General features: G+C 35.0%; 2 protein-coding genes across 2 annotated transcripts in view; one reads left to right on the top strand and one right to left on the bottom strand.

The window, feature by feature from the left end:
* The window catches only part of LOC143243305 (DNA polymerase epsilon subunit 3-like), a 79,100-nt gene that overhangs the window by 36,678 nt on the left and 20,918 nt on the right, over positions 1-21,504 (bottom strand). The window lies entirely within an intron of this gene.
* The window catches only part of LOC143243292 (LIM domain transcription factor LMO4-like), a 70,673-nt gene continuing 57,622 nt past the window's right edge, over positions 8,454-21,504 (top strand). The window contains exon 1 of the mRNA XM_076487147.1: positions 8,454-8,793. The gene's annotated coding sequence lies outside the window, so the exon portion shown is untranslated. The remainder of the gene's footprint in view (positions 8,794-21,504) is intronic.

The raw sequence follows: 21,504 nt of genomic DNA, 5'->3' as shown, positions 1-21,504 counted from the left end.
ATCATTGAACTATTAATTGATTTATTCAGGTATGGTTCTGTTCAACGTCAATTATATTCGTGTAAAAAATTTAGTAATTTATAATACAATAATAGAAAAACATAACGATGGCATGCACACCTTTCTTGTTCTTAAAGCTAAGTGATGAGTATTTAATAAATGTTTTATATTAAATTTAACTGGTGACAGTTTGATTTGTTTTGAATTTCGCGCAAAGCTACACGAGGGCTAACTGCGCTAGCCGTCCCTAATTTAGCAGTGTAAGACTAGAGGGAAGGCAGCTAGTCGTTACCACCCACCTCCAACTCTTGGGCTACTCTTTTACCAACGAATAGTAAGATTGACCATAACATCGTAACACCCCCACGGTTGAAAGGGCGAGCATATGTGGTGTGACGGGGATTCGAACCTGCGACCCTCAGATTACCTTCAGAGTCGAGTGCCTTAACTACCTGGCCATGCCCGGCCAGGAACTAGTGACGGGTTCATCATTTTTTTTTATAAAACTGTTGTAATGAAGACGGAAAGAAAGATACTTAAGCCTCGTTTCATATAAAACACATCATACAAAATGAAACCAGAAGATAACATTTACGACAAGAATGTCGAGGAAATGACAATCAAGATAATACGGTGTTTAGAAAAGAACAGAAAACCATTATAAATTATTACGTTCGCGACAAAATATTTTAATTACTGGGAAATATATTCTTCGTGTGTCTTACGATTAAATTAGAATATTTTATCGTGTTTGGTAGATAGACTTATGGAGTAATAAATAACACGATAAATAATCAACATGTATTGTGTTTTTTTTTTTCCTGTAACACGTAAGCTCTCGTACATAATAGGTCTATAGCGTCACCTAGCAACAAGTGTGTCGACGCTAGCTATACCGCTTTCTTCTGCACCAAATTCGATAAATCGAGCTTTTCCTTGCACACTAGACCAATCTATAAAACACCACGCATTAAGCTGTTTCTTTAAATTAGTTTAATATCCCGAAGAGATTTAATTTCCGTCTAACGATTTCAGCAAACTAAATGAATTTATCAAAAGCAAATATTTATTTTGGAACTTTCCAAGCAAAGTCCCGCACTTTTCAAGTTGGCGGAAACTGTACCGATGTGTAATGTAAAGCCCGTATGTCGTTAGGTGATGTAAGCGCGTATGTTTAGATATAAACAAATATGAATATTTACTGGAAATCAATACAATGCCTAATTTCCGCTGGCGCCAAAAATTCTAAGTATTTTCTTTCTATTCTCGAGGACAAACTACACTACAAAAAGTATATTATACCTACGTAGATAAAAGCTAAGGAAAACAAAACAAAACAATTAATATTTTATAAACTAGAAGAAGAAAACTAACGCAGAGGAATAACTAGCAGATACAACTAACACAACTGTAAAACTGTTTTAGTTCTTTGAAAACTATACTTTTTTAAATATATATAAGTTAACTTCTTGTTAAGACAATATACTTTTGTCAAAGTTAAAAAGTCACAATAATTGACTTCTGGTTGTTATTATCTGTATTCAGTGCACTGTGTTCAAGGCATAGATTCGTACAATTTGTTTGTGCCGGATACTGTGTAAAGCCACTTATGTAAGGACTTTCTGCGCTTGTTGTTCCTTAATTTTCAACTGATAGAGTACAGTGAACGAAGTTAACACTACCCACGCTAACTCTTGGGCGCTATTCCTCGAATAGTGGAATCTAAATATCAACCCCACAATGCATTCGCAACTCTAAAGTACGGAGCGCGGTTTTACGGCAACAAGACGCAAAATATGATTCACAGTTAGATACTTTAAGTAGTAGGCTAGGTAGATGCTCGGTAATATGTACAATAGATATTTAACGAACTCCGTAAATACAACTTTCATGGTACTCCTTTCGTTCTAAATACATCACTACTTCTTCCTTAAAGTACTCTGACACAATAAAACTTCTTATTCCCCCAAATTAATAAGTGAAGAAACATCTTACGTATTTTAAAGGGCCCAGCATGGCCAGGTGGTTAAGGCACTCGACTCGTGATCTGAGGGTCGCGGGTTCGAATCCCCGTCACCAAACATGCTGTCTATTTTAGCCGTAGGGGCGTTATAAAGTTACGGTCAATCCCACTATTTGTTGGTAAAAGAGTTGGCGGTGGGTGGTGATGACTGACTGTTTTGTCTTAAACTGCTAAATTAAGAACGGCTAGCGCAGATAGCCCTCGCGTAGCTTTGCGCGAAATTCAAAAACAAACGTAAAGTGTCACAACACTTATTATTTCTCAGTATTTGTTCATTGTTGTTTTATGGTTGTTATTGGTTGTTAATATACTGGAACTCAGACCATATTTTTAAAAACAAACTTTGATGTAATTACATTATTCTTTTTCACCCTATTTCTATTGATGAAAGGGGCGAATATGTACTTCATTGCCAGCTTTATTGTAATAGGAGTCGTACATAAGCTGAGTATAAAAATACATTAAAAAACCTCTGCTGGTAAACAAGTAGTACAGGGGTCGATAATATATTGAAATACTGAAGAAATAATACCTGTACAACATGATCTTGCTCTCGTCTTCTCGTCTTCCTATTATATTATGATTTACCCTAACTAATACTCCAACGTATATTACTATCTCACTATGCTTCACTCTGTACGTTAACTGTTGGCCAGACATTGTATATTATTATCAAGTAATTCTTAGACTTAAAAAAAACTTCACCTCATATCTCTAGATGTAGTTTCATTATTATTAAGTATTTCATATAAATATAAATAAATATTTGTGTAACTCTTTATATCTATTTTTATATGATGTATAGTAAATCATAGACATATCCAAGTACTGCTACAAGCTATTTTGTTTGACCATACTAACATTGTCGCAGTACTCAGCAGTCTGGAATTAATTCAAACTAAGCCAGTAGTCACATTATTTGACCAGTGGTCTTCTCTTCAGAAGAAGTCTATAAACTAACGTCTTGAAGGTTCAATATTAGTTGTGCATTTGATCAAACATAGTCTGGCTACCTACAGTGAACTCGCGACTGTTGGGAAAAAATGTGTGAAAAATTTCGTGTTTTTTATTTGAAGATCTCTTGGTCATGTTGAACTTTGCGTCATAAAAAATTCACAGAAAATAATATTCTATTCTCTTTTTTTTTTGTTAATTTTTGTAACTTGAAAAGGCTTTTAACCACGTAGTTTTTCCGCTATTATGGAAAGTTCATAAATCAATGATTAAATTCAATAATTATAATACTATGCATATATATTGAATGTTGTGTGTCAAGAACTATAGAAACGTCTTTTAAAGGTTAAAAAAATAATACAGGGTGTTTAACATACCAACAACTGTTCAATGCCGTCTATAAACATTGACTTGATTCACTCAGTATTTATAACGTATTCGTATTGAGTTTTTATACTATACCTCTAAGTTAGAACAACATTGTGTGGAATGTACGAAGCGTAATAATAAAAGGTTATCCGTTTAATAATTTTATTTCAAATACAAAGATTGACAAAGATGTATATAGCATATTGAACAAGTTAGTTTAACATACAGTCCATATACAGTATACAGTACTGTGCAAAAGTGTTAGGACAAGAGAACATTTTGCAATTCTTCTACGTCATCACAGAATGTAAATTTCATCACTGTAGTAATGATTCACTGGCCCCTGTTAACAAATTAATGAGCCAGGGTGAGAATACTTATCATTCTTTAGAATTCCCTTTTACTTTTAGCAAGGGCATGTCTGTTTGAATGAGCATACTTATCAAATTTAAGGCCTGAAATAACTGTCATGGTACCTCATGCAGTGTCTTAATTATGGTACCGGTGTATGATAAAATAAATCAATTTAATAATACTCCACAAAAAAACCTTGATAAAAACAGTGTTTAACACTATATAGTAAGTTATGTTGTCATGCCATGGTTCTAAAAGCGTAGAGAATTGTCGGAGAGTCCAACTTGCATCACGTGAAACTTTTACGTGAACTCTCTACTCTACAGACTTGAAATGGTCCCCAAACACTGTCCAGTACATCCTAGATCGTGATACAAGTAAATTTGAAAATAAGAAAATAAGAGGCAGAACACTAACCTCAATGATACTGATGTTAAGTATCTTTGTTTATGTAGCCTTCAGGACAGAAGGAAGACTGCTACTGATCTCAAGCATGAGATAAACAACCATGTATCAAATGACAGAAAAGTGTCCAGATCTACAGTATCAAGAAGACTCAACGATAATGGAATATTTGGTCATGTAGAAGTTTAAAAACCTATATTTCGGTCTCCAAGTATTGCCAAGAAACGAAAATTTGCTTAAAAATACAAAAACTAGACTGTTGGTACTTGGAAAAAGGTGTCATAGAGGGATGAGTCCAAGTGTGAAATATTTGGTTCAAAAAGCAAATTATACGTCCAGCGGAAAGAAGATGAAAGATATTTCAACGCATATCATTTTCCATGAAGCATGGAGGAAGCAGTGTGATGGTTTGGGGGTGTTTTACTTCTGAGGTGACAGGAGATATTTGCAAAATATTTGGTATAATAGACCAGCGCAAATACCATCAGATATTGATCCATCATGGTTTGCCAGGTGGTTTCTGTGTTATTGATAAAGGAATATACTACAAAAAAAAGTGTGTAATGACTCCAAACACTCATCCAACCTAACTAGAAATTACGTAGCTAAAAACGAAGCTGTTGGAGTCATTCAAATGATGCAATAACTACCACAGAGCTTATCTCCACCTAGTTGATCTAGGGTTTGATTGGTCATAAACTTGATAAATCAAAAGTTACTTCCAAAGAAATTTTATAGAGCGTATTGGAGACGTTTGGAATAAAATTCCAAAGGAGACTTTGATTATATATGTTGCAACATTGCCTGAAAGACCTGTCTGCAGTTATTAAAGCAAAATGGAAACACAAAATATTTATTGTTTGCTGAACTTCCACCAAGTTTCTGTTGTTCTAAATATGAATAGTGATAACATTTTGATGTTTCAACTACGATTTACTTTCCATTATTCTTTGAAAGTAGCCTAAAATTTCATTTTTGACTGCTCTAACAGTTTTACACAACACTGTGTGCATGTATATATATATCAACTTATAATCTTATTTACTTTGCAAAATAACGTATATCTTCTCTAAAAAAAATAATGTTATCAAATTTCTTTTCACAAATAATATATTGTGTAGCTGAAAATTTACATATTTCCACTGGTATGAACATGGAGGTTTCTGAACGCATTACGTGTTTATGATAAGCAAATACCCCAAAATACTTCCAAAACAGGATGCGGTTTGTCTATGTGATAGAATTCTAGATTTCTAAGCTTTCGAAAGTAGAATTTGTATTTATCCACAAAACATCCCCTCCCCTCACAAATACGAACATTTAGTCAATTGTGTAGCTTTGCACTTAAAAACAACCAAGCTTTGCCATATGACATACAACCCCCCTCGGGAGATTGACAAAAATAATTTCAAAGTTTGGTTAATAAAATAATTATTAAGGAAATAACGATGCACTTTAACCCGTTTGTAGGTTTGACACTAAGTAATCAGGTATCAAAATTAGAGATATGCCATAAAACAATTAATATTATTAACGGGTTCATGCACCGGTGAAACAGCGGTAAGTCTTTCTTTGAATTTACAGTACTAAAATCAAGGGTTCGTTACAGCAGATATAGCGGTATGGCTTTGCTAAAAGAAACAACAATTAACGGGTTGAGGTTATTTTGATAATCCAGGCTATGTTCTTAAATTATCTTATTAGCCTTGTGATATGTGTGTGTGTGTGTGTTTTCGTATGGCAAAGCTACATCGGGCTATCTGCTCAGTCCACCGTCCTTGTGATGTCAGTTGATTTGTTTGTTTTGGAATTTCGCACAAAGCTACTCTAGGGCTATCTGTGCTAGCCGTCCCTAATTTAGCAGTGTAAGACTAGAGGGAAGGCAGCTAGTCATCACCACCCACCGCCAACTCTTGGGCTACTCTTTTACCAACGAACAGTGGGATTGACCGTCACATTATACACCCCCACGGCTGGGAGGGCGAGCATGTTTAGCGCGACGCGGGCGCGAACCCACGACCCTCGGATTACGAGTCGCACGCCTGACGCGCTTGGCCATGCCAGGCCAACGTCAGTTGAAGACGAAAAATATGTACATTAACTATGATGAACACGGCATTATAAAAATTAAAACTTGAACCCATACACCAAAATACGAAGTTTGGTTTGTGATTTTCTTTCCGAATTCTTCTGAACGATATTTTGAAAGATTTGTTTGTTTTAAACTTTTTCTTTTGTCGCCCAGTTAAACTTCTTAGGCTTAGTAATGTAAATAATTATTTTTTGTTATTTTTATAACGGTACTGAGAGAAACTAAACATTGTTTAGTTATGTGAAAACTTTTTTTCCGTCTTCGTTCTTCTCTTTCTGACGTTCACAAAGATGAAAGTTTTAATTTAAATTTTTCAAAGAGGTTCGTAGTTCGAAAATGTTAGAAAATGTTTTCCGTTTATATTTTTTTCGAATTAAAAACGCCTATATCAGCTTTTCTGTAGTGCATTATCTGTACCCGTCTGCGGTATCGTTGAAATGCATATGCACACAGATAATTGTAGTGCACGCGAAGCCGCCCTTTATACTCTCAGACCGGGTTACTAAGAGCTTTCATTAAACAACATCGTTGGAGAATACCTTGTCCTGGCTCTTTTTTTTTTTTTTCTCTCTATCTTTTTCTGTAGTGTTTTGAACACTTTTGATAAGCACTGTGTTGTATAATTAGTTTCCTCTCTGCCATTTATCTGCCAGAGTTATGTTTACTCTTATTACGATTTCTTTGTTCATCAGACGTAACTACAAATTTCTGTCGATGTAAGAAAAATTCCGAAAATATCTTAATTTCTTTAAAAGGTGGTATTTGCACAGATAGAGACACCTGTATTTAAAAAAAAAAAAGCTTGAGTGCTTTCACGACCAAAGACAGAGAAAACTACATTTTTACAGAATCGAAATACTTTTCTTAGAGAAATATTGAATGTGAAAGTGGTTGGTAAGGAAGGACACAGAAAACCTATCTAGTTTTTTTTTCGTGGGGGGGGGGGATAGTTAATACTCTAAAGATCTATCTTCAGCAATAACCAGATTAAATAAACAAAACTTTAAACAACGTTTTTAATTTGTTTTGAAATTACCCGCGAATTTTACTAAACAAAACTTTAATTTGTTTTGAAAAGAGGGGCTATCTGCGCTCGCCGTCCCCAATTTTAGCACTGATAGACTAGAGAAAGAAGGCAGCTAGTTATCAGCACCCACTGCCAACTTTCGGGCTATACTTTTACTGATGAATGGTGAAATTGATCATTGTATTATAGCACACCCACGACTGAAAGAGCGATTCGAACTCGCGACCCACATATTGCGAGTCGGGCGGCCATGGTGAATCTACGGTGTAGCACATGAGTACATTAGATGCTTGTCGGTGTCAACAACCTAAACTTTAGTTTAACACTCTAATCTAAACAAGTAGTGACACTTTTAGTGACACACACACACACACACACAATATTAACACCATTTAAGTCTATGAGACGCTAACCCTGAATGTCTAATAACATAGTACAGACAATTGTTTAATATTTTCAATGAAATTAGGAAGCGGTGATATTTACTATAATAAAGGTTGCAATATTTAATATCTGAAGCTTGGAAACTGAAGTCAGATATTAAGTTATCTTTACTGTCATGAAGTGAGTACAAACTTCTACATTTCAACGATCCTTGGTTCGACGCTTACAGAGGAAAGTTAGAATTCACATATTACTGATTCATAGAAATTAGGAGTTGTTGGCATGAACTTAGTAATGGTTTGTTTGCCTATGCTACCAGCTGGTTAAAATAGCTAATAAATTTACTTTTATTTATTAATTAGTATTATTTCTTATTTTATTTCTATGTTTATTATTTTATTATAATGATTATTCTGCATTGGTAGCTTAGTATGTTGGACTTAGGACTAATCGAAATCCTCTGGACTGTATGAAATTTGCGGATTATTATTGGGTTTATGGCCGATAATATAGTTAACAGCAAGGGTACCCATCTGATGAAACGATACATTCTAATTATTATAATTAAGAACTCGAGAACAGTGTATTAAATCAGCTATATCCACTACATAATTCATTTTTAGTTCTAAATTATGTAAATATCTTGTCTTTATTAGAAGTTAGTGTTAAATAACTGTAAAAACAATTAATTTTATTTTATGCAACTAATTGTAGAACAAAGTAACTTTAATACAAGAAAGAAAAAATACATTTAATAAATGATCAATAGATGGCACTGCTTAAAGAATTATCACTATAGTGCTTCCGATTGACGCACCTGATTTCCTGTGTGCGCGCGCTTCCAAGCGAATTTACTGCGTTCTCTATTATGAAAGGATCACGTTTGTCGTTACGGGTTCATTATGTTGTTATTGAGTGTTACGAGTAGGGAACAGGCTGTCCGTAAAACCTCTTTTTATTGTTCTGTTAAAACCGTATTAATGACAGTTACGGAAGGAAAGCTTTAATTTTATATGCTGACAGTTCTGTTGGAAAATCAAGGGTTTTCGAAGGACAAAACTTGTTTCTAGACTGACGAAGCCAACTCTGGATAAAGAAAGCTCTGACTGACTCGCAGCACAAATCGAACTGTGTGGTCATCGTCATCCACGTAGTTAGGAGGTCAAGTTCAACCTACTCTGAATCGTAAGTAGTTCAGCGATAGGCACTCTTATTTTTGTCGCTAAATTATATGATATTAGTAACAAGACCTGTTGAAGGTTTACGTAGGATTTTTCTAAACCAAAACAGTCTAGCCCCCCCACCACCACCACCATCACACACACACATTATTAGGCGCTGCACGTGTAGGCCTCTCGTGCGCAATTCTGAGAACATTTTAATGCAAGTAAAAGAGACCACCTAGACAGTCAGTAATGAACGTGGTTGTATAAACTGGATGTGTGAAATATGTCAAATCATGTAAATCTTACTTACCAAATCACTCACGTTACCTACAAGGACATTTGGTGTAAACTGTTGAACAGGTTTTATCAGACATATAGATGTACGTTTGTTTGTTTGTTGTTTTCTAAAGCAAAGTCACATTGGGCTGCATTCCATGTCCACCACCGGGAATCGAACATCGGATTTCAATATCTTAAGCTTCTAAACTAACTGCTGTCCCACTAGGGGCCTACAGATTTGTGTTACGTGACTAAGATCTACGAGTTATAAAATTTACCTATAGTTCAAGCTTGTAAAAATCTAATTTGCTGATTAAAATCAAAACCCTGCTTTAAATTGCAATATTTTTGTGAAAAATAAAATCAACTTTTTTTCTTCCTTCTGGTATTGCTGTATTAATATTTCAATGTTGTTACTTCAAAGTCATAAACACTACGTCAGTCAAAGAGACTCCACACTTTCAACAATATTGTCGCATTTTCTACATTTCTTTTAATTCTCTGGTCTGGTAGCTGTAATACCGATGGGCACCCGAAATCTTCGAATATCCGTGCCGTCCTTGAATGTTTGTTTAAAGTTAAGCACAAAACTTTATAATAGGATATTTATGCTATGCTCACCACAGGTATCGAAACCCGGTTTCTAGTGTTTGTAAGTCCGCAGACATTCCACTGTGCCACTGAGAAGCGCTTGTCATCCTGTTCTTTATACCTGTTTTTCAAAAAATTAAAATATCATTTGAACCAACCCCAGTGTTCCAAGATAGGAAGGGGGGGATTAAATTTACACTTATATCAAAGGATGAATCAAACGTTCTTTCTTTATCTACAACTGACAAAGTAAGCAATTCTATAGCAAAACCTTGTTACCCGCTTTCGGTGAGAAAGATGGTAAAATAAATTTGTTACCTCTTTAAGTTATTTTAAAGTAAACATAATCAGAAACATAACTTCAATAAGGTAAATAAATATTCTGTTTCCAGTAATGTCAAAACTTTAACATTCCAACTTTCTGTTGTTTTTTACAAGTGCCTATAAAGTAATGGTTGTTAAGGTAACCTGGGAGTATTGTAGAATTTCCATTTAGAAACGTTCTTTAGTACAATCAAGTTTGCTATTTTTATTGTCCAGTTAAACAATAAAGGAAGTGATACTGAAAAACTGATGGTGGTTTCTACATTTAAGACACGTACATTGTGGGTCTTTGATCTAAAAACGTTTTAGAGCAATGAAACTGTCATTCTGTAGAACAGGTGTGTACAATGATTTTGTATCAATGATAATATTATTGGGTGATGCAACCCCTAGTTTCTGAGTGGTTTTCTCTGGTGAAGAACACTCATCTATCTAATGCTTCCAATGGCTGAATCATATATGGATTAAGAATTTACCAAAAACGGGGTGTGGCTTCTCTAGAGTACAGTAACCTTGTAAAAAAAGTTTGTGACCTTGGAATATCGACAGTGGTCAAACAAAGCCTCAATTGTGTTTCTAGTAGACAGCGTTTTATGCCACCTAACGGACCAAATATTTTATAAAGGGATTGGTTTTCATTTCCTCCTATATTTAATTACGACATTAAGCATCTGGAATGAATACTTATTAGGCCTAACACTCAAAGCTAGCTGACGCACGTTTGATCAGAAGCCGTCATTAACATCTAAACCTTGGTGATACAAAATTGCCGATTTGACTGTGATATTATCCAACAATAGTGTTTGTTTTCACAGTCGTTTGTATATTTTACATTACAAATAGATATGCATAAATTTATTTTTTTATAAAACAGAACAACAATAATAAAACGCCTCATAATCGAAACAAAGTTTCCAAGGCACAGGCTATAAAGTGGGAAATGAGATGAGTTTTATTTTCTGGCCTTATGCCCTGGTGACTTTATTCTTATTGTACAGCGTTACCTCTTGGTTAAAGTTAATTTTGTACTATAAATAAATGTGTTCTGTTTCATTATAGGTTTGATCTTGCTGTTTTTATCGCAGTCCTTCCTTTTGGCATAAATATTAACTGTTTGAATAATGTTTATATTTACATTATAAATTTGTATTATATATATTTGAGTATAAACGGATAAGTGGAACAACAGGCACGAGCTTTAGACATAGATAATTGTGTCAATTTGGGATTGGATCTCATCCATCACATATGACAGACTATTCGAAGAACCTGGTAGCGGAAGGCCAACGCGCCACTGCACAAAGTTACTTGGTCAAAGGACGACCTAACTTCGAGTCCTCATTAAAATAAGGACTAGTAGAAAGGAAATTAACGAGGTCACATTTATTGAGACTGGAGTTTCCCATGACAAACAGCCAACTTTCGTCTTTTCTCTCCGCTCAAATCATAGACCGTGACGTTTCGTTTAAACGCTAATGGCTTTCTGTTAATGCTTGTTTTAAATACGCTTCCTGTGTTTTTGAAAACAACAGCTGGTTATTACTACAGCCGCCACTGTTTGTAGATATTTCATTACAACGAACTTTAAACTAAACACGACGTTCGTGTCTCTTGTACCAGGAAATGAATTAAAGTACAACAAATGTGGTGTCTGGTCATTTCGGGTGTTAGAGATCCGAGACGCATCGAACGGCGATAAATAATTATTTTGCAGAGATCGCTTCTCACGATAAAGAAAAAGACAGCAAGATCACTCAAATTTGAAACTATGCAAGGCATTATAACGTAGTTTAATAGGCTTAACTTGAACTGTTCATCTTTCTGACCATTTTGGGTTTAGTTATATCAAAGAGTCAGTTAGTAACGGACTGTTAATGGGCGTATGATACGATTTCTCACTTTTGTCATTTGGTTTGTTTTGAATTTCTTGAAAAACTACCCTAGGGTTTCTTGCGTTCGTATTCCTAATTTTGAAGTGACAGACTGAAGGGAAGGCACTACCCACTGCTAACTTTGGGGTTACTATTTATCAACGATCGGTAGGATTGACTGCCACAATATAATTACGGCGGACATGTTCGGTGAAGGGGCCCAGGTTGCGAGGCGAGCTCCATAACCAGCAGGCCATTCGTGTTATTAAAATATATTGACAAATCTTATTATTACGTTTTACCTAATGAAATAATCAATCAATATCTGAAAACAACAACAACAGCACAAGCTGTTAAGTGATATATAATGTGGAAACGCTTTTTCTAAACACCTGTCGTACAGTTAAATTAGCTAATCTTTTGTACTAGGAATAGATCGAGATGAACATATCAAATAATATTAGTAATATATTAGGAACGTTAGATATAACTAGCACTACAATTATTTTAGTAATATATTAGGAACGTTAGATATAACTAGCACTACAAGTATATTAGTAATATATTAGGAACGTTAGATATAACTAGCACTACAATTATAATAGTAATATATTAGGAACGTTAGATATAACTAGCTCTACAAATATATTAGTAATATATTAGGAACGTTAGATATAGCTAGCACTACAATTATATTAGTAACATATTAGGAACGTTAGATATAACTAGCACTACAATTATATTAGTAACATATTGGGAACGTTAGATATAACTAGCACTACAAGTATATTAGTAATATATTAGGAACGTTAGATATAACTAGCACTACAATTATAATAGTAATATATTAGGAACGTTAGATATAACTAGCTCTACAAATATATTAGGAACGTTAGATATAGCTAGCACTACAATTATATTAGTAACATATTAGGAACGTTAGATATAACTAGCTCTACAAATATATTAGGAACGTTAGATATAGCTAGCACTACAATTATATTAGTAACATATTAGGAACGTTAGATATAACTAGCACTACAATTATATTAGTAACATATTAGGAACGTTAGATATAACTAGCTCTACAATTATATTAGTAATATATTAGGAACGTTAGATATACACTACAATTATAAACATCCTCATTTGGATTGCATTTATGTGATATCTTATCAGGTTAAATCATTAGATAATCTATTGGGTTTTGATATCGATTATAAACAAACCTAAAACTTTATCATTTTGTAGTGAAGCTAATAACATGCTTCATAGGATGCAGTGAATGTTTTTCTTGTATTTCAGTTATATTTGTCTTTAACTTGTTACTGGATATGATTTCATTGGTTTCTCTGCTTGTTTTTACAGTTTGTTTTCTTGTATTAAACAATAACTGGTCTCCATCATTGAGTAACATAATAGAGTATATTTTCTTTAGTACTGAAGTGCTCCCCGCTAGTACAGCGGTATGTCTCCGGATTTACAACGCTAAAATCAGGGGTTCGATTCCCCTCGGTGGGCTGAGCAGATAGCCTTTGTGGCTTTGCTAAAAAAAAAAAAGAAAACATAGTACTGAAGTGTTATGATAATTACACGAATTGATTTAGTGGTAGACTTGAAGATTCCACTTTCACACAATCTTGTATTTGATAAGTCAGAGAAGGATCTAATTTGGACATATCTGATATCATTTAGATATTTGCATTCTTTCATGACATATTTACTTTCTATATCATCATCACTATCTTGAATATATAATCTTCAATAATATAATTTATATCATCATATACGACTTTTTTGGTATTCACGTTTTGCTAACCCTAGTTTGGCCGTGGTCGTTGTCTTCTATCAGATCTTGACGATACACTTTTTAACTGCTTTTCTCCACGTCTCAGTCTCAAAATAGCAGGAATTGATCATCTGTTATATATATACACATATAATCAAAATGAGAGCAAACTAAACATTTTGAATACGTGGAACATTTCATTTTGAAATATAATTGCGATTCAAATCAACGTTCACTTACTAATCAGAAAAAAAAAGCAAACAAACTTACAGAAAACCACTTCCAAATAATTAAATTAAATTATATTTCATTATCAATTATGTTTCTCTTAATTTTGAAATGTTTCATAGATTCTCTTGTGCTGTGTTGATGAAACAAGTTTCGTTCAGTAATGTGTGATCGAAGGAAATTTTGTGATTGGTTGTGTAATGTTGAACCTGCTTTTTCAATTTCATTCCGACGTCATTATCGCCCTCTAGTGGTAAGTCTGAAGGCTTATAACGCTAAAAACTGTGTTTCAATAGTCATGACGGTTACAGCACAGATAGTCCATTGCATAACGTCCCCCGCTAGTGCAGCGGTATGTCTCCGGATTTACAACGCTAAAATCAGGGGTTCGATTCCCCTCTGTGGGCTGAGCAGATAGCCCTTTGTGGCTTTGCTATAAGAAAAACACACACACACCCATTGTATAACTTATGCTTAACAACAAATTAAAAACGACAGTAACTTTAAATGTTTCTTTATTCTGATTGAAAGAGCTCATTCTGTTTTACCAGTATAAGTACCACTAAGTGAATGACGAATGGAAGAAACACGCTAATTATAGTTTTATGTTTAATTTACAAATAAACGTATCAAAAATGTAGAACGAAACGGAAACCTAATGACTTTGTATGGCGTATAATAATTAAAGTATATGTAGCACAATGCTAACGCCAGAGGTCGCATTTAAAAATTTAATTTCGAAAGTGAGCAGATGTTTTGAGATTAAAAGTTAAATTGTTTGTATTTTTACTTGTCATGTGTGAAATGACAGGGTCTGTTAGAAGGTTATTAGCTGGTTGAAGGATATAAAGCGCTCTTTAACGTTCTGCACTTCAAAGACAAATGTATGAAGGTATTTATTGAATTATATGTCCCAATGAAATCAGACAAATGAACGCGTGTTTTGGAAACGGACACACTTATGTTTGTGCTTTGTTAATTGCTTTGCAGAGGGCTAGACTTTTCACATGGTGTTTCTGTGGTTGTTATTTATGTTGTCTTTTCCACTGAATTTTTATCTTGTTGATTGATGGAGTTGTATTCTCTAGCGGTGCAGGCAGAATACGATGCGTTTAAAGTAAGAGCGTGCGTGCGTATGTGTTTTCTTATAGCAAAGCCACATCAGGTTATCTTCTGTGTCCACCTAGGGGAATCAAACCCCTAATTTTAGCTTTGTAAATTCGTAGACTTACAACTGTACGAGCGGGGGATTTTAAATACGAAGTTTAACGTGTAAAAAAAGAGAAAGAAACATTATATGTAATCTAAAATACAAGTCATCCAAGTCGTAAAGTTGCGGGTTTGAATCCCCGTCACACCAAACATGCTCGCATTTTCAGCCGTGGGGGGTTATAATTTTACGGTCAATTCCACTTTTCGTTAGTGAAAGAGTAATCCAGGATTTGGCGGTCGGTTTTGATGACAAGCTGCCTTCTCTCTAGTCTTACACTGCTAAATTAGGGACGGCTAGCGCAGATAACCATTGTGTAGCTTTGCGCGAAATTCAAAACAAAACAAACCAAACCAAGTCGTAAAATGTTGGAACTTCTGTTCAAGTTATGGAATTTGTATATCTTATTAGATAAGTGAAAGTATAAGGTTTTGAGTTACATTGGAAAATCGATGAAGTCCGTTAAATTTATTATCATTTGATTTATGGAAATAGAAACGAAGCAAAAACTTAACTTTCTTCAGTAATTTTGTGACTTTGTAAAATTAGTATAAGCTGGCTGCAACTGGTAGTACGTCTTGATCCGATCGAGATTTTTAAAACAGTTTTCAGGAAAATAGTCACATTTAGAACAGCGATTCCAGTTTAAACGTCCACATTTATAACAGCGATTCCAGTTTAAGGGTCCACATTTAGAACAGCGATTTCAGTTTAAAGGTCCACGCTTAGAACAGCGATTCCAGTTTAAAGGTCCACACTTAGAACAGCGATTCCAGTTTAAAGGTCCACACTTAGAACAGCGATTCCAGTTTAAAGGTCCACACTTAGAACAGCGATTCCAGTTTAAAGGTCCACATTTAGAATAGCGATTCCAGTTTAAAGGTCCACATTTAGAACAGCGATTCCAGTTTAAAGGTGCAGATTTAGAACAGCGATTCCAGTTTAAAGGTCCACATTTAGAACAGCGATTCCAGTTTAAAGGTGCAGATTTAGAACAGCGATTCCAGTTTAAAGGTGCTCCCTTACTGCTGGAAGAATCAAATAATCGATTTTTTTTTGTATATCCCGATATCGATCCTTTCCTTAGTCGATAATTCAACGTTGAAATAAAATGTTGACCCCTCTTTCCAAACTAATGTTAGTAAGGTACTTTTCAGTATCTATAGCACCCAGTGGTGCAGTGGAACGTCTGCGGACTCACATCGCTAGTAACCGGGTTTCGATACCTGTGGTTGGCAGAGCACAGATAGCCCACTGTGTAGCTTTGTGCTGTATTCCAAATAACAACAGTATAACAAATTCGTGGGTGCCAAAAATAACGAGAAAATTCGAATTTTCAAATTTCGTCGCGTGACCTTCTGTCTTATCAGTCCTCTTATCACGGTGTTTAGGATTCAAACAAAAGAAGTCTATTTTCAGTTGTTTTGATATTTGTTCAATGTTTTTTTTTGAAGCACCATCTACGCATCATTTTGTAGAATCCACTGTTGTAACGTCTTGACTACATTTATAACATTCCATGAACACGTGTTACATATTCTACATGTGTCCTTCCTATATGATTTTGATTTTTTAGTTTTTTACTGTAATGACAACTGGATACATCTATTAATGCCTTCTTTCCTTTTGCCAGTCGTTTGTAATATTCTCTTAAACATACATGAAAAATCATGATGTGTCTGATCGGTTTTGTACACCATAAAACGTAAACTTATGCAATATTATGCAGGACTGAATATTCTAACTTTTGGTATGTTGTTGCTCCTAATTATTCGAATTACAAAATCGTTTCTGTATTTTGAATTGCCATTTGCCAATCGTGTTGAAAAATATAAGCATTTAGTACAGTTAAGGTACGTTTTAGGAACACATGGATCCAGCTACCATCACTCATTCATTCAGGGTAAGATTCGCACATCTGGGCCTATTCTCGTGCTCACACGACAGTTCTAACAGTAGAAAGGGAAGCCACATATGTTTATCATGAGTTTTACTTTAGTTCATTTTTGAGCCTGACGTTGCCCATCAGGTACAGTGCTGGTCTATGAATCCCAGATTATGTGTTTGGCATTCAACTGGTGATAAAGCCCGTTCTGCATCTCGGGGCTGTATGTGCGTTACAAGAGTGTCAACTTAATTATAGCAGACAAAGAACCCCTCGGTTGTTGTTGTTGACTATCTGCCTTTTCTCTTCTTCTGCGTTATTTGTTCAAAATTAAGGATGACTGTGCATAGATAGATCCTTGTATAGTTTTTCGCGAAATTCTGAAACAAGCAACTATTAACTGACGTTCTACAAGTCGCGAAATTTAAACGTTAAAAATGTTCTCCTTGAAACGATTGCCGTTTTATTATTTTATAATTCATTAAGGAATAGTTAGATGTAGGTCAACGAGAAAACAGAAAATTATGAATAGAAGAAAGCTCGTGCAAAAAAAATCTAGTAACCTGCTTAAAGTGGGTACTTCGTCGAACTTTATATATAAACACACACACATCTATATATATGAAACGTGTCTCACAAGTTAGGGTTATAATTGAATACAAGTACTTGTGTCGGCTTAAAGGGCACAGAGGAAGGAAATAACATCGTTATCTGTTTTGGCAGTGCACCAAGACAAAAATACAACAGAGAAAGGGGAAGTTAATCTTCCGTGAGGAGTAATTCGAGACGGCGTGTATCCTTTGCATACAATCACAGACAATAAAGCCCTTTCAGTCGTGTGCTGTTTGTTTTCACCTACAGATGTCGCTCACTCGAGGTCAACTTCAAATTATCTTAAATTAATTATTATTCATGACAAAGTTTACAAAGTGTAATTTTTGTAGTTAGTGATTGATGCGTTTTCTATATAAAAATGAAAATTAAAACAACTGAAACATAGCAGCTTGAATATGTAGTAAATACACGGGAAGACATAAAATTAAAGATACGTAACTAAATGACGTAAGGAAAGACTGGTATAAAATAAAAGATACGTAACTAGATGACTTAAGGAAAGACTGGTATATAATAAAATTAATGCTATTGTTATCCGACTGAATGGTAAAATGGCGCCTTTATAGAGGAAAAAGAAGAGGATATATATATATTGCTACTGTTGATTGGCTATTTGTATGATAAAGAAACACGTGACGAAATCCTATCTGTGAGTGAAGTGATTGTATACGGGAGTTTGTTCTCAGTTTCTTTGTTTTACATGAAACCTTTGTCACACCCACATCCATTACTTTAAATTAGTGTCTCAGTAACATAAGCGTTTAAATTCTGTTTACTCAACAGTACCAAACATATGACGGGCGTAAATGAAAACGAGTTAGTGTCGAGATCATAGGTTGGAATATAGAACAGGTTTATGTTTATTAAACGCGTTTAAAAACTTGTAACCCTTTGTGCCACGGTTAGCAACTAAAGGGAAGAATTTGGCCTTTGTGTTATAATACTTCTTGGGAGAGGCAGAAAACCATAGTCAGGTCGAGTGATAGCCGATTCAAGAAGTAAAACAGTGAAAAGAAACAAAGTAAACATTATGGGTAGGTGCAACAGCGTCTCGTACATTCGTAAGGATACATGCATAAAACATATCCATTAATATCAGCACACATAGAGCAGTCCTCCTTCCATCATATCTGTATAAAAACACACCAATGACGCTCAAGTCCCTCTTCTTGCACGTGCCATGTAATCAAGGAAAGTGGCATTCTTGTTTCCCGTTAAGAGTGCTGTAATGATTAGTTACGGCATGGCAGCGTGGCCGGAGCTCTTGCGCTCGTGCGAGACGGAAGCCAGAATCTGAGTCAACTCGCAATATATTGATGTTTGTCTGTGTGTATATGTATACCTACATATTTCTATATATATATATATATAAAGATATAGATACATATGTATTTCTGTAAAGTACGTTTGTGTAATACGCGCGTCTTTCCAAAACAACAAAAACCAAAAACCACACATACGTGGACTCATAACTTTTACTCTATGTTTGCAATTTATATAATTAATGAAGCTATTACTCTAATGGAACGAACTGCTGCTCGTCATTTCTATTCCTAATTGCTCTGTAAACCAGCACTCTTGTCTAGTGACTAGAAATAATTTCTCAGTCTTGTCTTATTATTATTAATAAGACAATTATTGTTTAACATAATGTTTATAGTAACATTACTTCTTCTGTTTCTAGAGATGTCCTACCAAAGTAAGAATCGAAATAAATAACAACAACCAAAACTCTTTAAGACTAACTCGATAAATAACATTTTGTATTAAAGGAATGTTTATGTTTGTGGTCGTGTTACAAAAACTGACATATAATCTGAAGGAGATCCCAGAATGCATCAATGTGACATAGGAATATTGTAATATATTGGTATCCCTCTCTGGCTGAGTTTCATGGTATTCTCTTACTTTTGAAGTTCTCTATCCTGGTTCAACTAGTAATATGCACATACCTTTAAAGTATCCTGGTTCAACTTGTAATATATATACACACCTTTAAAGTTCTGTATCCTGGTTCAATTTGTAACATACACAAACCTTTAAAGTATTCTGGTTCAACTTGTAATATGCATATACCATTAAAATATTCTGTTTCAACTTGTAATATATATACACACCTTTAAAGTTCTGTATCCTGGTTCAATTTGTAACATACACAAACCTTTAAAGTATTCTGGTTCAACTTGTAATATGCACATACCATCAAAATATTCTGTTTCAACTTGTAATATATACACACCTTTAAAGTTCTGTATCCTGGTTCAACTTGTAACATACACAAACCTTTAAAGTATTCTGGTTCAACTTGTAATATACACATGCCTTGAAAGTATTCTGGCTCAACTTGTGATATACACATGCCTTGAAAGTATTCTGGCTCAACTTGTGATATACACATGCCTTGAAAGTATTCTGGCTCAACTTGTGATATACACATATTTTTAAAATTTTCTATTGTGGTTCAACTTTTTCGTTGGACACTTGGACGTCACTTAACACTTTTTATCAGTTGCTCAGTTGTCCTTCAGGAAGCAACAATTTGACAGTATCATCCACTACATCCTTATTTGTTATCAGTTAACTTGTTAGGGAAACCAAGTACTGTCGAGGGCAAATCGAACATTAGTTGTTTTTTTTTTTCCAAATGTGGGAATCTGTAACCATCCATCCATATCGTTTATTATCAGAATTGTACATAAATCATTTCACTTATTAGCAGTCATTTTCTTTAAAGGCCTAAGTCATTAGTACAGGATATACTATGATAATGTCATAAGTCAACGCTCAGTTGTTCGACATAATCCTGTACAATGAATTCATTATAGGTGTATTATTGACAGAAAGATGTGTAGATTTTCGTAAACATGTGACATCCATGTATGCTGAGTTGTAACGTATGAATAGTTAGCTTGAGGGATCTAAACAGGGGTGAAATGAGATTTCAGAACTAGGGTTATCCTTCAAAATCAGGTCTGGGGGTTGGGGAGCGGAATTTTAAATATGAACATAAAAAATAAGCCTTCATTTTGGCTTCCAGAAAGTATGGGTAGGGCGCACCCTCGCATTTCCATCTGTGGATATAAAGTTTTAATTTGATTAACCATAGTTCCAAAGTTTACTACAGCTTGCATATTTCTCCTGATTGAAGAGAAGGCGCTATCCTCTGTTGCCCTGCCAGTTTACTTACTGGGGAGAAAACGAAATAACACTTAAGTAATAGAATAATGTAATATATCAGCTGTTGGCAAAGCACTGTACACTGAGTTTACACCACACACCTTATAGCTCCTTCCCATCAGTAGTACTAATATTTTAGTTATATAATTATTAATTTATAACGTAGACGCTGTTCTCACTGCCCAACATGCACGTGTCACGTTCACGGTCTACACGTTGTATCTTGTATTGTTTTGTTTGTTTTTGAATTTCTCACAAAGCTACTCGAGGGCTATCTGTGCTAGCCGTTCCTAATTTAGCAGTGTAAGACCAGAGGGAAGGCAGCTTGTCATCACCACCAACCGCCAACTCTTGGGCTACTCTTTTACCAACGAATAGTAGAATTGACCGTCACTTTATAACGCATTAACGGCTGAAAGGGCGAGCATGTTTGGCGCGACTGGGATGCGAACCCGCGACCCTCAGATTACGAGTCGCACGCCTTAACACGCTTGGCCATGCTGGGCCTTGTATGTTGTATTGAGTGTAATGTGTAAATAAACAGTTCCCAGGAACTTTCAAACTATCTTTATTGTGTTGAGCTAGTTCAAGCTAATTCCGAGAACCCAAGAGTGAAAGAAATGGGAAGTATGTTATAGTATGTCAAACACATTATGTCTGTCATATGCAGTGTTGAAGAGGTTTCTTGTACATTACCAGGGCTCATAAGGCTGGCGACAGACGTAGAAGTGATCTGTGCGCCATTAAGTTCGATTTAATAT

This window comes from Tachypleus tridentatus, chromosome 2, assembly GCF_004210375.1.
Source record: "Tachypleus tridentatus isolate NWPU-2018 chromosome 2, ASM421037v1, whole genome shotgun sequence".
Taxonomy (NCBI): domain Eukaryota; kingdom Metazoa; phylum Arthropoda; class Merostomata; order Xiphosura; family Limulidae; genus Tachypleus; species Tachypleus tridentatus.
The sequence above is the reverse complement of the archived record's forward strand: the minus strand, read 5'-3'. Positions and strand labels throughout refer to the sequence as shown.